General features: G+C 38.6%; 1 long non-coding RNA gene across 2 annotated transcripts in view; it reads left to right on the top strand.

The window, feature by feature from the left end:
* Positions 1-18,574, top strand: part of LOC124866473 — a 21,384-nt gene extending 2,810 nt beyond the window's left edge. Inside the window, exon 4 of one of the 2 annotated variants that reach the window (XR_007037831.1) lies at positions 17,830-18,574. This is a non-coding gene — a long non-coding RNA (uncharacterized LOC124866473). Of the gene's footprint in view, positions 1-8,375; positions 9,474-17,829 lie in introns of those variants that run through there. The other variant, XR_007037832.1, reaches the window with a different exon arrangement.

Raw genomic sequence — 18,574 nt, 5'->3', positions numbered from 1 at the left:
CAAGACTCTTTCTTCAACCTTGTGAGTCTGGAACTGGCACTGCCGGTGTGATGTAGGGATGACAGGGTTGTACCCTAACCTTTTCACACTGGGCATATTTTTTTCTCTCTTGTAATGTAATTTATTTCTTTTATTTTTTCGTTAAATTAGACAGATACGTTTTCTATAACCTTGCTTTAAACAGAAGTTGTGTTTCTTGGTTTTTCCTGGTTATTTGTTCAGTTAAGTTGTTAAAGTGTATTTTGGGTTGCTGAACTGTTGATACGAGAAATCAAATCTGCCTCTGCCGCAGTTTTAATGATTCAACCAAACCAGTGCAATTCTAAGACTGCGCACTTCAGCATATTTGACTATCATGTGCGGGTTCTGCTCTTCCTTCTTCCGCTCTAATTTTAAGCATGAATGTAAGTGCAGCTGTTGCATGAAGAAAGGCAATTTTCATAATCTCTGCTATGATTGCTTTTTGTAAATATGTAGTAATAAAATTATAACTTTTTTACAGACAGAAGATTATCTTGGGTCAAATTCCACTGAAGTCAGTTCTGGGAATAATCTGAAACTCTTAGCTCGAAATTATTATTTTTTTGTTTATAGGAGACTTAAGTTTAATTTGGTGTTAATACCAGTGAGCATGGCCCAGTGGTGCAGGAAGATGACAAACAGAATGATAAAAAGACCTACAACTCTTTTGAATATTTAATCCTTAGTTTTCCTCATCCAATTTGCAAAGCACTAAAGCCACTTCTGTTTGTTTTTTGTACCGTCCACCAGGCCCTTACTCTCAATTTTTAGATCAGTTTTCAGACCTTTTATCTGATTTAGTGTTAAATACAGATAAGGTTATTATAGTGGGGGATTATAACATTCATGTTGACACTGAAAGTAATAGCTTAAATATAGCCTTTAATGCTATCTTAGACTCAATTGGCTTTGCTCAAAACATTAACAAACCCACCCACCTTTGTCTTCATTCTCTGGACCTTGTGCTGACATATGGCATTGACTGTAAAGACATAATATTTTCTCATAACCCTGTCGTGTCTGACCATTTTTTAATAACCTTTGAGTTTAATTTAACCGAGTACTCCACACCTGAAAGAAAATTTCATTATAGTAGATCATTATCAGACAATGATTACTTTATTCAACAGACTCATGGTCCACAAGAAAACAACAACACGACATATAAAAAAGAGAAGAGAGAAAAAAACATTATAAAAGACTTGCATAACAATGTTTCCACAGAGCCGACTGGTATCTTAGCGCACTAAGAGATGGATGTGAAAACATTACAATAAGACTGTTCAATGAGCTGCACAAACGACACATAAACTTATCAGAATCAGCTTTATTGCCAAGTTCGTACATACAAACAAGGAATTTGACTCAGGTACACTTTGCTCTTTTGTTTTGTTTTTGCATTACAGAATATACATATTTACAATGTACAATATACACATATATAATAAAAATATATATCAGATATCTCACAAGTGCCTGGAATGTTCTGACATGTGCATTGCAAAACATCTCACTTGCACTGCTGAACCTGGGTTCTTGAGCAGAATTCTCCAACAGTCATTATAAGCAACCTTAAGCTTCTGCATACTAGCTTTTTTAAATTTACACCACAAAGGAGCTGTATACAAGGATGTACAGTAAGCTTTAAACAGGCTTATTTTTACCTCATCAGTGCACATATGGAATTTCCTCCCCAGAACGTTTGCCTGGGCGTACAACATGCGACACTGCCGATAAATGTCATCATTATCACAGAGCTGGTCTGTGATGTAGTGACCCAGATATTTAGTTTTGGAACAAACATTTAACTTTTGCCCTGACAGAAGAAAATCAGGGAAGCAAAGTTGTTTGTCAGCTTTAGTCCTACAAACTAGTACAGTTACAGTTTTCTTAGCATTATACTGCAAAACTCAACCCATAATCAGAGCAGATGTTCAGTAACTGCTGAAAACCTGCACTACTGGGTGAGAGGACAGCCAGGTAATCAGCATACATGAAGTGATTGATCAAAGTATCACCAATCATACATCCAGTTTTACAGAGGTTCATTTCTTTTGACAGGTCATCCTTATGCAAGTTAAACAAGGCAGGCGAAAGAAGTCCACCCTGACGCACACCATTACTCACACCAAAGGAAGCAGAGATGTCATTGCCCCATTTTACATGCATTTTCTGGTTAGAGTACCAGTAAACTAAAATTCGTGTAATAATATCTGGAACACCTCTCTGTTTTAATTTGTCAAATAACTTAAAGTGGTTGACACGATCAAAGGCATTAGAGGCATCAATAAACCCAATTAACTCCGATGAATTTTTCCTTAGATTTGCTTTTGCTGCTTCTTTCAGGCCATACATACAGAAATCAGTTCCCAACTTGGCTTTAAAACCAAATTGATTATCTGTTGTACTAATAAACTGATTGAGCCGACCAAGCAAGATTTTGTCTAATACTTTAGATATCACACTAGCTAAAGCTATTAGTCTATAATTATTAAGGCTACCAACATTACTAGCTTTGTCCTTAATTACCGGCACAAGGGTAACAGATAATAAGGAATCAGGCAACTGCCCATGGGTCATAACCCCAGAAAAACACATTGCAAGCAGCACAGCCACTTTTTGGCTAGCATATTTCAGATGTTCTGCTGTAATGCTATCAAACCCGTGGCCTTATTCTGACACAAATACACTATAGCCTGCTGGACTTCACTAAGGATTATTAACAATGTTTCCCAGTCCATAGGGTTCACTTTTTACACAATTAAATAAGGCAGAATAGTGCTGTCTCCATAGATCTGCTATATTATGAGCCCCAGATATGCCCTCTATGGCACTGGGGAGTAATGCAGCAGACCTGTTTAAGGCTCTGACATCATTCCAGAAGCTAATGGCATTATTACAAAGCAGTTTTTCAGCCATGGAGTCTGCTCTCATGTTCTGCACACAGTTCAGACTTCCCAAATCCTGTTTTGATAAAAAGATTTCTTGTAAACAAAGAATATCACATTTTTGCAACTGTCTATCCACAACCAGAAGTCGTGCTTTATCTCCAGCTGTTTTACTGACACGCAGTCCCCGGCAATTGTAAGAAATAACACGCATTAATTGGTCTATGAGGAATTCACTGCAGCCGTTCCATCGAACCCTCTGGAATCACTGGAGGTGGTCACCCCAGGCCCTTTAGACATTGTAGATTTATTCTGTGGTTCGTAGTAACGGCGCACCACCCAACCCTCTGGCCACAGCTCTGGGTTATACACTTCTGCAACGTTCTCACACTCCACACTGACTTTAAATGAACTATATCTGGTGTTCCCAGTGACAATACGCCGGCACTCAACATCACGCCCAAGTTGTCCTTTAAGATAGTTCGTTAGTGTGTCATTATCGAGATCTGGAAGAAATCTAGTTGCAAAGACAGTTACAAGCTTGGTTCTTACCACTTTTATGGTGCTTTGAGCGCCAGTACCAATAATACAGGTCCTTCTCAAAATATTAGCATATTGTGATAAAGTTCATTATTTTCCATAATGTAATGATGAAAATTTAACATTCATATATTTTAGATTCATTGTACACTAACTGAAATATTTCAGGTCTTTTATTGTCTTAATACGGATGATTTTGGCATACAGCTCATGAAAACCCAAAATTCCTATCTCACAAAATTAGCATATTTCATCCGACCAATAAAAGAAAAGTGTTTTTAATACAAAAAACGTCAACCTTCAAATAATCATGTATAGTTATGCACTCAATACTTGGTCGGGAATCCTTTTGCAGAAATGACTGCTTCAATGCGGCGTGGCATGGAGGCAATCAGCCTGTGGCACTGCTGAGGTCTTATGGAGGCCCAGGATGCTTCAATAGCGGCCTTTAGCTCATCCAGAGTGTTGGGTCTTGAGTCTCTCAACGTTCTCTTCACAATATCCCACAGATTCTCTATGGGGTTCAGGTCAGGAGAGTTGGCAGGCCAATTGAGCACAGTGATACCATGGTCCGTAAACCATTTACCAGTGGTTTTGGCACTGTGAGCAGGTGCCAGGTCGTGCTGAAAAATGAAATCTTTATCTCCATAAAGCTTTTCAGCAGATGGAAGCATGAAGTGCTCCAAAATCTCCTGATAGCTAGCTGCATTGACCCTGCCCTTGATAAAACACAGTGGACCAACACCAGCAGCTGACACGGCACCCCAGACCATCACTGACTGTGGGTACTTGACACTGGACTTCTGGCATTTTGGCATTTCCTTCTCCCCAGTCTTCCTCCAGACTCTGGCACCTTGATTTCTGAATGACATGCAGAATTTGCTTACATCCGAAAAAAGTACTTTGGACCACTGAGCAACAGTCCAGTGCTGCTTCTCTGTAGCCCAGGTCAGGCGCTTCTGCCGCTGTTTCTGGTTCAAAAGTGGCTTGACCTGGAGAATGCGGCACCTGTAACCCATTTCCTGCACACGCCTGTGCACGGTGGCTCTGGATGTTTCTACTCCAGACTCAGTCCACTGCTTCCGCAGGTCCCCCAAGGTCTGGAATCGGCCCTTCTCCACAATCTTCCTCAGGGTCCAGTCACCTCTTCTCGTTGTGCAGCGTTTTCTGCCACACTTTTTCCTTCCCACAGACTTCCCACTGAGGTGCCTTGATACAGCACTCTGGGAACAGCCTATTTGTTCAGACATTTCTTTCTGTGTCTTACTCTCTTGCTTGAGGGTGTCAATAGTGGCCTTCTGGGCAGCAGTCAGGTCGGCAGTCTTACCCATGATTGGGGTTTTGAGTGATGAACCAGGCTGGGAGTTTTAAAGGCCCCAGGAATCTTTTGCAGGTGTTTAGAGTTAACTCGTTGATTCAGATGATTAGGTTCATAGCTCGTTTAGAGACCCTTTTAATGATATGCTAATTTTGTGAGATAGGAATTTTTGGTTTTCATGAGCTGTAGGCCAAAATCATCCGTATTAAGACAATAAAAGACCTGAAATATTTCAGTTAGTGTGCAATGAATCTAAAATATATGAATGTTAAATTTTCATCATGACATTATGGAAAATAATGAACTTTATCACAATATGCTAATATTTTGAGAAGGACCTGTAGGTGCTGGTCTTTTCCGCTCAAGTTTAGTTTGGCGTTTTAACAGAGCTGGATGGCTCTCGGTTCTCTTACGCCGCCCTTGTTTCACCACCAAGTTCCATGTGGGTGAACCTGTGGGCGCATCTACAGTACAGTTTCAGTTATCACTCACCACAACACACTCGCCAATAGTCCTGGAGTAGTCAATATAGGTTCCATTCACAGGCGAAGCCGTATTATCAGCGATAACACAGTTTGTTGGAGCAGAATCCATGCAAGCCGCCACCTCCTCAGAGACGTTCACAGCCAGTGACATGTCACTGGCGTTGGGTACTCCTGGAGCAGGCGTATCCACATTGCTGGATCCTCCACCACCTGTCACTAAATGTCGTTCCATTGCCACTACTCTGCGGTCAATGGTAGTGGCAACCTCACGTAATTTCTCCTCAACATCCACTTGGTGTGACACTATATGCTTTAGAGCACAGACCTCGCTCTGTAAACGCTCCATCTTGCTAAGTAAGTTGGAGACATCCAGGCTATTGAACGTCACAGGCGGCAGCTCATCCAGGAAGTGGGAGACAAAGTGTGGTATAGCTTCCCCGCACTCATTCAGAACTTTTAAACAGCTTTTAATGGCATTTGCAGCTTTCTGATTTCCTTTGAAGGCCGTGTACCGCTGCTTAGAATTGGAACACAGTTCAAACAGGACTTTTCTAGAGGACTCAATCCACTCAAAGTCAAATGGGTTTGATGCAAGCAGCACAAGCTCTTCCTGGCACATAGTCTTGATTTTGACCTCGAAAAAATTAAAAAAATCATCCGCTACTATAAGCTTTCCATCAGTAGTCTTGTAGATCTGCGGTTTAGTTCAGGGGCGACTAGAGAAGGGAGCTCCCGTGCCGGACTCCGCACCATCCGCCATCTTTATATCATGGACACCTTGCTTTTCCGTAAAGCAAGCCCTAGATGTTACAATGTTGTAACAACCTTTAAAGAATCGGTTCTCACATTTAAAGCCCTTAATGATCTAGCTCCATCATACATCAGAGATCTGATTGTTCCATGCGTTCCTAACAGAGCACTTCGTTCTCAGACTGCAGGTTTACTGGTGGTTCCTAGAGTCTCTAGAAGTAGAATGGGAGGCAGATCCTTTAGTTATCAGGCTCCTCTCCTGTGGAACCAGCTCCCAGTTTTAGTCCGTGAGGCAGACACACTGTCTACTTTTAAGGCTAGGCTTAAAACTTTCCTTTTTGATAAAGCTTATAGTTAGAGTGGCTTAGGTTATCCTGCGCTATCTTCCTTATTTTTTCCGCCGTCTTCTTCCCTCCCTGTTGGATGGAGTAAGGGGGAGTCAGGTTTAGCCTAAACTGGCTCAGTTATGGTTGAGGTCCAAACACACCCTCCATTTCTGCTACCTGCATGACACCCTCTCTTTTCCAATAGTTATAATCAGTCTGACAGAGAGAGGTATCCCGATTGTTGTGGATTTTAGTATAACAATGACCATCAGTGGGCTCTAGATGGACACCCTGTCTACTTTTAAGGCTAGGCTTAAAACTTTCCTTTTTGATAAAGCTTATAGTTAGAGTGGCTTAGGTTATCCTGAGCTATCTCTGTATGCTGCTATAGGCTTAGGCTGCTGGAGGACATAATGACCACTTTCACCCTCTTTGCTACATTCTCACACTACTCTCCAATTTTGCATTATTTGCCATTATTTCAGCTTTTAACCTTGTTCTCTCTTTTCTCTTCCTAGAAGCTACACCTGGCCTGACTCTGTGTCTACCTGTGACACCTTTCTGGAGAGGAGCATCATCCAAGCTTCTGCTGGCAACAACTTAATGCTCACCCTCTACCGATGATCCACATGGCCCTGTCTTTCAGTGTTTAACCCTTTCTCTCTCCTAGACATGGTGATTGACTGAGCTTTTACTGTAACTACTTATATGTGCTCTCTTTCAGACTCTAACCTTGAAAACTGGCTCAGAGTTGATCTGTTCTTTCTTTCTAGGTGAAACGACTAAAGTAGCTACATACATTAACATTTACTTTTCCTTCCCATAGAAAGGACTCCTGGATCAGTGCTTCTTTGTTCTTTTTGTGTCTCTGCTCTGTTCTCTCAAACCCCCAGTGGGTCTTGGCAGATGGCCGCTCACACTGAGCCTGGTTCTGCTGGAGGTTTCTTCCTGTTAAAAGGGAGTTTTTCCTCTCCACTGTCGCTACATGCATGCTCAGTATGAGGGATTGCTGCAAAGTCAACGCCAGGGACTGTCCACTGTCTCTACATGCTCATCCGGGAGGAGTGAATGCTGCAAGTCACTGACTGGATGCAATCTGCTGGGTTTCCTTAGACAGAAAAACTTTTTATCCAATTTGAATAAATAACTGAATCTGACTGCATTGTTCAGTTGTTAGGATTAATTGGAATGTATGTACCTGACTGTTGTGAAGTGCCTTGAGACATGTTTTGTGAATTGGCACTATATAAATAAAACTGAATTGAATTTAAAAAGCTGCTCTGCAAAGTCTTATTCATTTTTCTTTGCATTTATTATCTAGTTGACACGGATAATCACAAATAATACCAGCAGTCTATTTAGACAGTTTATAATTGTTACGACACGTTGGATTTTTAGCTGCATTATGTAACTGTTGAAGCCCGTAATATCATACACCAGAACAGGGTGCTATGTATGAAAAATGTTCCATGTTCCCTTTGCCAGTCCCATTTCTGACTCGTTTTCAGGCTCATTTGTTCTGTGTAGCTTTATGTGGCTTTCATAAAAACTTACAAAAATCTCCCGGTATCTACTTTTAGCAGAGCAGAAGCTGTCTTCTGGGTTTCTCCTGGAACACTGCTGGGGGTTTTACCATACAGCCTCTATAATCTTAGCTCAGTTCTACCCCAAAGCTTTCAAGTTACTTTTGTTAACATTCGGGTTCTTTTAACTTTTGAGGTCAACCATTTTGGTCCCTGTTTTGTTGTCTGATGTTTAGATTCAGCCTAGGGATGGCAGTAGTCTGGCAATACATTTCTAAAAGCAGTACAGAAGGCTAGATTACATTCATTTATTCATTCGGTTATATACTGTAATTGATTAGGCCAATTAAATGTTTTCTTTAAATAATTAATTAATTACATAGATAAAAATCTTTAATGTAAATGCAAAATGCTAACTAGCAAGACTTGTTTTTAGAAGTCTTCAAAGTGAAAACAAGACATGTGACAAATAGTTTATTCCATTTTTAATGAGTTGTTTTAAGTTTGTTTTCCTTTTCATGCAGATGCTGTAGGAGGACTCCCAGACCAATGACACATTTAATGCACCAATGACTCAATGCTAAAACTGAACTGTTTGTTTACACACATTAGTAAGAGAAAAAAACATCTTTCACCCTGATTGTTTATCCTTTGCACAAACAGATGTTAATTATGTGGTCATTAGTGAGCAAACAGCTGAGGCTCTACTAAACATAAAACAGGCTGTATAATGACTCCTAACAGACATGTCGCCTCAAAGGAAACCTTCGTTTTCACTCAACAAATGAAGATAAAATCATTTTTAATGGAGGAAGTGCTACACTTGCAAAAGAAGGACGTGTCAGGAAGTCTGAAAAATTTAACTGTGAACGTTGCAACATTTTTGTAGTGACAAACATTTTAAAAGATAAATGTCAGGAAAAGGTTTTAGGCGAAAACAGGAAACCAATAAACTAAGATAAGAATCCAATCTAAGAGTTGGTTCTACCACAGCTATGAGGGGAAATACCAAATAGAGCACCACTTTACACAGAGTTGAGGAAATTATTACAAGAGGCATTAGATCTGACCAGAAACTATTAGGTTCAGTTGCTTATATATGAGTGGAAAACAAACAGTGAGCTATACCAAGTCAGATATGGATTCAGCCATAAACGTTGTTCTATTAACTGTTACATGCTGACGACAAGAACCTGTCATGGTGCCTTTCGTATTTGCTAAAATAATCTGAAATGCACAAGTGATCCTTCAAAAAGAAAACAACAAAACAGTTACAACCAAGAACATATCTGCTTCCTTTTTCTCTACCCCCACCCCCCCGGAACAAGATACACAATGTAATGAGCTAATTCAGCAGTCTAAATTTCTGCCTAGGTTATGAATGAAATGTTGGTTAAAGCAGATCTGCAGTGCTGGAGAGGGTTGAAATTAGCTGTCTGGCATTGGGACTCATGAGAAGGCTAGCAGATATTTTGTTATTTTCCTCCAGCAGGTGGAACCAAACATCCACCCATGCTGTCAAGGCCAAAGATGTTAGCAGCGACACAATGTGTTGTGCTTTGTGATCTCTGGATTTGTAGCTCTTTTCTTTCTTTTGACATGTTTCTATAAAATTTTTAAGAAAAAAGATTAAATAAATGTATTTGCAAACTAATCATATTTGTGTAAAAATGTTTTTCGATGTTTTGATGTTTGATCCACTTTGTTATATTAATTGTGACATAGAGTTCCATAATGCTGAAAAATCCACAGATTATCTCCAAATTGCTCCTTAATTGCTGAAAAAAGTTGCAGCATTCCTGAGCAGAATCAGGAGGAAGCCTACGTTTTTGGGGTGACAAGCAACCCCACACATGAATTGTATCAGTATGCTTTTGCTGTTGGCACCACAGGATATAAATGACTCTTTTCTTACCTGATCAGATGCCTCATGGGTGAAAATAACTCTTCAATTGTCTTCTACTGTCCAGCCTTGTATTTTGCTCCAGAATTAAAATGGGCTTTATTGCTTTCTTGCTTTCCCCAAATATGAGTCTTCATCTCACCAAGACCCTGTTTTTACTAAATCCAAATTACAGTTGCTCGTTTTTCATCATAATTACAGGCTCAGTTTAATAAATTAGAATATAGTTGAAAAGTTTATGTTTTTATAAATCTATAAAAAAAAATTAATTCATATTGTATAGATTCATTACACAAAAAGTTATATTTCAGTTCTTATTTATGTTAATTACAGAAAATAAAAACCCAAATTCAGTTTCTCAGAAAATTTTAGTATTCTATAAGATCACTAAAAGGGATATGGCCGCAAAGTGATGATTGTCCAGTTGTTAGCCCCTTTTCTATTGCATTAAAAGGGCACATTTTTATACAAATTTACCCGGGTGGGGGAAAACGGGGTTGGTTGTCAAACTTTTAAACTCATTTAAATTCTAATACAATGCAATGCTCAGTCATTACTATTTCAATGTGCAATGGAAGCCTAAAATGTCCGGTTACTCTGGAATAGCGTAACTTTATCCTTCTCTAGAGAAATTTGCTTAAAAAGGTAAACATCGCCAAATACATTGTGTACATAACGGGGGTTGGTCGTCCCAATTATATTTCAATGAGTTTTTTTTTTTTTTTTTTTAGAAAGTAGGCTTCTGATAAGTTTTTAATCAAATCTTTCAATTTGCAATGTTTCATTTCATATCTTAGTTGAAACAGCATCTTATAGAGACAACAACATATCATATGCCATGAAATGACAGAGCATATAGGCTAGGCTACTTGACAAAAAAACACAAAAAGACACAAATGAAATTAAAATCCTTTAAGCTCTGGGAACAGAGAAGCATGAAGTCAACGGGAAGGATCCAGCGGAGAGCACAGAGAACCAATGAGTTTATATACACTGAGGCAGCGTAGAGAAATAACAAGCAAAGCAGAAGAGCTAATCAGAAAGAATGAATACAGCTGAGGCAGAGAGAAGGCAGGGCAATCAGGGGATATGTGGAGCAGCTGAGGCAGAGGAAAACACCAGAGCAGATATGATTTGTGTTATTCTGTTGGCAAAAAAAACAGAAGTCAAAGTAAATTTTAAAAGTACTGAATTTCTGTCTTTTTTGCATTTACTACATTACCTTTTTTTCATTTACTATATGACCACAACATTTTTTCATTTGGAGTTGTGCTGCTGGTGCAGTATATCACTAATGTCCACTTGGAATTTGCCCTTCAACAAAGTAAACATTGAGGGAGGCATGTATGTACTCTAATTCATGCGAGTGAATCAGCACAACCACAACCAGGATGAACAATAACATCCTGAACCCATCCTAAAACTGAAGCAGGTCTGACAATTTGCAATTTAAATCAAAGTTGACCACTAGAGGGCTCTATATCTAAACTTTTTGAAAACATTCACCTGTAAAGTTATCTGGTAAAAACCAGGAGTTGTATTTATTTTAGAGGAAAATATCCTTGATCCTCATTGCATGTTAGAAGTACAAGACTTCTGGTTCCTAGGAACCAAGCTATCTCGGAACCTGAGCTGGTCCTCACACATAGACACTGTTGGTAAGAAGGCCCAGCAGAGATTCTACTTTCTGTGGATCATTAATCATTAAGGCGGTCATTTCCTCCATCCAGGTCTAGAGTAAGGAAAACGGCAGCTAACATCTCTGCAGACCCCACACATCCTGGACACAAACTGTTTAGACTTTTACCTTCATGGCAGCACTGCAAAGCACTGTTTGCAAAAACCAGCCTCTTGTAAAAACACAGTACACATACATATTTACTAAAAAAACTAAAAAACATGTATTTTTATTCCCTTTCTTATATTTTTATATTTAAATTGTTTTTACTGAGAGCAAAGTGGAACCAATGTTACAAATCTGCCAAATAAAGCTTATTCAGATTTAACTGATCTTCTGATTTGATTTTTCACGATCTAGTTTTATTGTCGGCTTCTTCTGCTGTGTAGAACTGTTACTCTTTTGCTTAAATAAGTATTCTTACAGAAAACAAAAAGCATTTATTTATAGTATAAGTATATCAAACACTGAGGAAGAACGTTTCAAAGTCAGAGGCATGATCACAGCTCTCAAGATAAACTAATTCTCATTTTTTATCATTTTAGAGAAAATCTTCTAGCTGGCCTGTAAGTCAAAATACCAGAATTAAACAAGATAAACAAGTGTTTGAGTACTGCAGTGTTTTTTCTCTCTCACAGCACTCAGAGAAAACTAATTCTCCAAACTTTGTGGATGGACATAATGTCCTCTTTCATTCTGTCTCACAACAGCTGTTACAGAAAGTGAAACTGTATTCTGACTTTCCCACACATTCAGTGGCTGCAGTTTCATCCACTAGTCAGTTTTTCCACCAGTAATTCAGCTCTGGAGAACTCAAGCATGTCTGAAACGGTTTATCTCACATTTGCTCTCAGCTAAACTCAATTCTCCCCAAAATAAAACGCTGCTGGTGTTATTGCTTGAAGATTTTGCAATATTTCACTTTGCCAGTGATGCATGTGGGATGAAATCTGCAGAATAATTTACTGAAGTAGTTGTTTACATGTTCATTCTTCATTCTTTTTGAATGGTTTCATTTTCAGTAGTACAGTGACCCAGCCAGAGCCATGTCTGTGATTCAATTGACCCTCCTGTGCCTCACATGTCTGCAGTGTCTGTGGATTTTGTCTCTCCTCTAATTGAAGTTGGCACCTGTCTCTGCTGAAAACGTACTCACTGTGTACTGTACAGGTTTGCTCTTGAATTAAGGGGTTGTTTCGTATTTATTTGTTTGGTTTTATTTTTAGTAAGTGAAGCTAGGAATGGATTTGCTGTTGGTTTAGGTGTGTCAATAAACTCAGGATATTTTTGCTTTCTGCCACTTCAGTTAGCTCTCTACAAACACTTTTGAAACCTGGGGTCAGTCAAAAACAGGCCAGGATGAAGCCCACTGGGACAGCAAAATATCTGAGTATGGTTTATGAGTTCAGTCCAGTTCAAAAGCATGTAATATGGCAGAAAGCTAGTTCCCATAAAGAAAGAAAACTTTATTAGTCTTTATTGGAGCTAATTCTGGAGTTTAAGAGTCTGTAAGCAGAGTTGTCTTCTAGGTAAGTGAACCAGTGTCAACTGGTATTCGGTTCTTTTCAGAGCAGAGCAAATGTACATGATGATCTATGAATCTTATTACTGTAAAAGCTGGGCTAGACCACAGTACAAAGAAAAAAAAAACATTTCCTTAAATTGTGTGATGAACATTTTATGAAGGGTTGTGCAGCATGCTATAGTGTAATAACAGCCAGTGACAATATTTGTCAGTGTTGTCATACATTTGGCCATTTTTCATGTCATAAAGCCAACAATGTAATAAAGTATGTTTTAAACCTAATAGAATGAGAACATTTTCACACATAAGCATTACGTTGTTGGCTAAAGGAAGAAAAACATGTAGGGTACATTTCGGTCACTGTTTTTAAGTTTTCCAACTACCAAATGCACTTACACACAGAAATTAACGAATAATATTCCTCCATAAATTAAATTCAGTAAATTTAGATATCTATGCAAATAAACAGCATTATGAATAAACATTTTGTACAAAGCTCCATAAATCATAATTATGGAAAGATCCTTGTGCATCCTAGTATCCTTATTTGATGAATTTACATGTCTCCAGGTGATTTTAGTTCTCATCCATAACATTAAAAAACTGTTAATGTCAGGATCTACATCTGATAGGTGTTCGTTTTGAGTTCTGGTCTGTTTTTCACTCTTCCCTGTTTTGTTGCTGTTATTTTAGTTTATTCATTGTACTTTAAATCCATGATTTATTCTTGCATTTAGATGTTTCTATTACTTCCCTGGATTCCCTGCCCATCTGTGTTAATTAGCTTCCCTCCTTCTGTTGCTCTGCTTTCCCCTGTCACCAGATGCTCCCGATTTCTCCCAGTTAGCTCTCTTTGTTCATTGGTCCATTCTCCTCCCTACCTCAGAATTTTTACTCTATGGTTTTCATTGTTCATGACTAGTTCCTGCTGTTTCCCATCAGCTCCATGTCTGAATTCATGCCTGTGTTTCTATGTTTGGACATTCTCTGCTTAATCTTTATCCTTAATAAACTAACTCTGCAACTCACCATGTGTCTCCCAAATGTTGATCTGCACGTTGGTCCAACCAAAGCTAAAGTCATACTGTGTTTACAAACTGCCAAAAATGGCAAAACAATTATTTTGAACAATGACAGAACTCTGCAATGGAATTAAAGTCTAAAGGGTTCGTGGAAACGGCTTTTCTGACTAAATTGGTATTTTTATACCTTGCACAGTTTTTTGCAAAATCATAATTTAAGTTCTTGGGTTTTTTTTTTAGGATTTACCTAATGTGTGAGGATTTCTGACTCTCTAAAACATTGTGAAGGTTTTCAACTTATTCTACTTTTATGACCATAGTTTAATTTAACACGCAGAATTTATACATAAAAATGCAAACATTTTTGTCTGCTATCATGCATTGTGTCGCACTACAGGGTCTTTCTGATAAATCTCAACAGAACTCTCTATTTCACATCCATTACATTTCAGTACTTATGATATGTAATGATTCGCACCTAATCAGAATATTCAATCATTAACAGTTCAAGATTTGTTTTGACACACTGGTAGTTATCACATGCACAGTGAATTTTACCACATCCTCAGGTCTCAGGTAAACATCCTCGGACATCAGATCAAACGGCACTTCTGACTAAAGGGTCCTAGAAAAAAGGCATCAAAAAAATGGGGCCACTGATTGGGTTTATCATACAAACGTACCTTCATCAATATGCTAAATGCTAAATTGAACTCATAACTAGTTCTTAATAAGAGTGAACTGGCACAACATTGATCATAAATTATCAAAGATCACATGAGACACAAAAAAATAAATATAGTCTTCCTTATTTTGTTTCTCTTGGATCACTGTCATACCATGTTAGGTTGTTTTTTGGATCTCTGATTACCTCATTCATGTGTCTCACTCAGCCATAGCAACTATGCAATCTAGCTGATTCAATCCACCTGTGTCATGCCTGTTAGTCTCCCTGTTTCACCAGTGTGCTGCATTATTTATGCTTTCTCCAGTCTCTGCCTCGCCACTGGACTATAAGGTTTCAGTTCATGCACTGCCTGCTCATGTTAATGCTTGTTTTTGCCCTAACTCCATGCCTTGTTCTCCTCATGCTTGCTGTTTAAGTTATTGTCCTTTTTTCATTAAATGTTTTTTGGGTCCACTTCAAGAACATTTCTTGACAATACAACCAGATTTAAATAGTTTGACCACCCCTCCCTTTTCAATGCTTTACACCACACACTTCCCTGTCTGAAATTTAGTGCCTCTGTAATTCCTTGCTTGGACCATGAACCTGCACTAGTCCAGTAGCAGCTGATCTTATGTCAACATTTGTCTCTACATTCTAGTGGGGATGAATGGGCTCTGTTAACACAGAAGTGATCTTTCACCTCTAAATGTCAGGAGGTGACCTTTGGACAGCTTGGTGTCACTATCGTCTGCTGTGGGTGTTTCTCTGGCAACACCTTGGGACTTTCGCACATTGGGGTGGAATGACTGGAATCCAGGTGTAATTTTTATGAAAAACATTTTTGCAGCTGTATGAAGAATCTCATTTGGAATCCTCTGTGGTGAGCCTGTGTGTGCTTGTTTCCCACCAACGACTCACATCTGGACTACATCTTGGCACATTAGTCATATTATCATTCCAAATCAAATATCTAAATTCCTTGCTGTTACAGTTTCCACTTTGTGGTTTTGCATGTCTGTGAAGAGACATTTTTATACTTTTGGTTTGTGGAATTTTTATGATTCCTGTATTTAGTCTCTGGCTGAAAGGCAAGACTGCATTAAATCATGTCTCAGTTCTAGATTTTGGGCATTTTTAGTTCACTTAAAAAATGTAAATGTTCCATAAATATAACATGACGAAATGATTAATCAGCTGTGGTCTTTCTTGTGCAGTTTCACACAAAAAACCCATAATTAGATATGATTAATTTATCCTTAGTAAATTGATATGTACTACAGGCTCTGAGGTTGCTGTAAATAAACCTTTACTTATGAAACCCTTTCTTGATCAAGATTAATTACAGACCTATATCCAATCTTCAGTTGTTATCTAAAATTCTTAAGAAAATAGTTGCTAATCAAGTGCGTGAGCATTCATACAGTAAGGATCTGTCTGAAGAAATTCAGTTAGGTTTCAGGGCTCATCATAGCACTGAAACAGCACTAGTAAACGTCACCAATCATATTCATATGGCCTTAGATAATGGACTTATGTCTGTACTGGTTCTGTTAGATCTCAGTGCCTCATTTGATCCAGTCGATCACAATATTGTCTTAGAAAGGCTGGAACATGCTGTAGGGATCAAGGGAACAGCGCTAGGCTGGTTTAAATCCTATTTGTCTGACAGATTCCATTTTGTTCATGTAAATGACAAATCATCTTCAAACCCCAGGGTTACTTGTGGAGTACCACAGGGTTCAGTGCTTGGACCAATTTTCTTTACTATATATATATGCTTCCAATAGGTAAAATTATCAGGCAGCATGGGATAAATGTCCACCATTATGCTGATGATAGTTTTATTTATCCATAAATCCTATGAATCCAAACAGTAAGATAGACTAGAGGCATGTCTTGAAGACATAAAAACTTGGATGACTTTAAATTTTCTGCTTCTAAATTCAGAAAAGACAGAAGTTGTTGCCTTTGGACTGGAGTCCTTAAAAAAGAAACTGCTTAGTCAATCAATTAATGTGGACAGCATAAAATGGACCTCCGGTAATAAAGTAAAAACCTTTATTTTTGACCAGGACATGTCCTTTAAATCCCATATTAAACATGTGTTATAGTAAAATCAGGTTTTACCAATGAATGAGATTGATGGTTGTTACTCAATCAGCTTTATTATTATCTTGACAAGGGAGAACGGTCTTACACTGAGCAGACGTGTTCAAAAGGTGCACCTCATCTGTTCTGACTGGACAAAGTAAGAGAACTCTCTTATAACAGCAGACACGTGTTCAAAGTAATCCTCATGAAAACAGGGCTCACTTAGGAATGACAGAGGTAAAGCCTGTTGTAATTCTCCCCCAGACATGTTGACAGAATTCCAATCACAGAGTGGCCTCATCTTAGACTACACAAGCCAGCTATCCTGAACTCTGACAGGAATTACTACTGCAGTAGGTGGGAATGGGAGGGGGAGTGAATATTTTATCAGGTTTTGTTGAGTATTAGGTCATAAACTGGGGCACTTAAACCAAGGCACTAAAACTTTCCTCGACACAGTTTTTTTTAGGATTTCCTTCTTTCACCTCTGGAATGTTGCCAAAATTAGAAATATTCTATCCAGGAAGGACCTGAAAAACTAACCCATGAATTTGTTACTTCAAGGCTGGACTACTGTAGTTCTTTACTATCAGGATATCCACAAGAGCAAGAGTTCTGATCAAATGAGAGATCATATTTCCCCTATCTCAGCTTCCATTCATAAGATCTCTGTTAAATTCAGAATAAAATTAAAACTTTCCTTCTCACATTTAAAGCCTTTAATGATCTAGCTCCATCATACATCAGAGAACTGATTGTTCCATATGTTCCTAACAGAGCATTTCGTTCTCAGACTGCAGGTTTACTGGTGGTTCCTAGAGTCTCTAGAAGTAGAATGGGAGGCAGATCCTCTAGTTATCAGGATCCTCTCCTGTTGAACCAACTCCCAGTTTGAGTTGCTTAGGTTATCCTGAGCTATCTCTGTAGTTATGCTGCTATAGGTTAAGGCAGCTGGAGGAAATAATGACAACTTTCCCCCACTCTGCTACATTCTCCTACTACTCTCCAATTTTGTAATATTTGCTGTTATTTCAGCTTTTAACTTTATGTTCTCTCTCTGTTTTTTCCACCTGGCCTGGCTGTCTTAAGCTGTGACACCTTCCTGGAGAGGGTCATCGGCTGAGCAACTGATGCCAACAACTTCATGTTCTTCTATAGCTGATACTCTTGGTCCTATCTTTCAGTGTTTAATACTGTCTCTCCTAGATATAGCTACTGGATGAGTTTTTGCTGTGACTTACCTTATGTGCTCTCTTTCATACTCTAGACTTGAAAACTGAGTTTATCTGCTTAGCTGTTTTTCCATCCTGGATGAAACCAATGTAGAAACTACCACTGCCTTTAATTGTTTACTTTTCTTTCATATTAAAAGTACTCCTGGATCAGCGCTTTTGTGTTCTTTTGTGTGTATGCTCTGTTCTCTCAAACCCCCAGTTGGTCTTGACAGATGGCCACTCACACTAAGCCTTTTGCTGAAGGTTTCTTCCTCTTAAATGGGAGTTTTCTGTTCCACTGTTGCTGTATGCATGCTCAGTATGAGGAATTGCTGCAAAGTCAACAACACAATGCAAGCGACTGTCAACTGTCACTACATGCTCATCCAGGAGGAGTGAATGCCGGAAGTCATTGACTCAGTGCAATCAGCTGGGTTTCCTTAAAACAATTTAATCCACTTTGAATAATAAACTGAATTTGACTGCACTGTTTCATAACGATAAATTACAAAATATGTTCTTGACTTGGAATTTATATAATTTGACTGAATTGACTTTGTGAATTGACTTTGTGAAGTGCCTTGAGACGACATGTTTTGTGAATAGACGCTATATAAATA

This window comes from Girardinichthys multiradiatus, chromosome 1 (genome assembly GCF_021462225.1).
Source record: "Girardinichthys multiradiatus isolate DD_20200921_A chromosome 1, DD_fGirMul_XY1, whole genome shotgun sequence".
NCBI classification, from domain to species: Eukaryota; Metazoa; Chordata; class Actinopteri; order Cyprinodontiformes; family Goodeidae; genus Girardinichthys; species Girardinichthys multiradiatus.
Note: the sequence above shows the minus strand (reverse complement) of the source record. Positions and strands in the feature narration are given on the sequence as shown.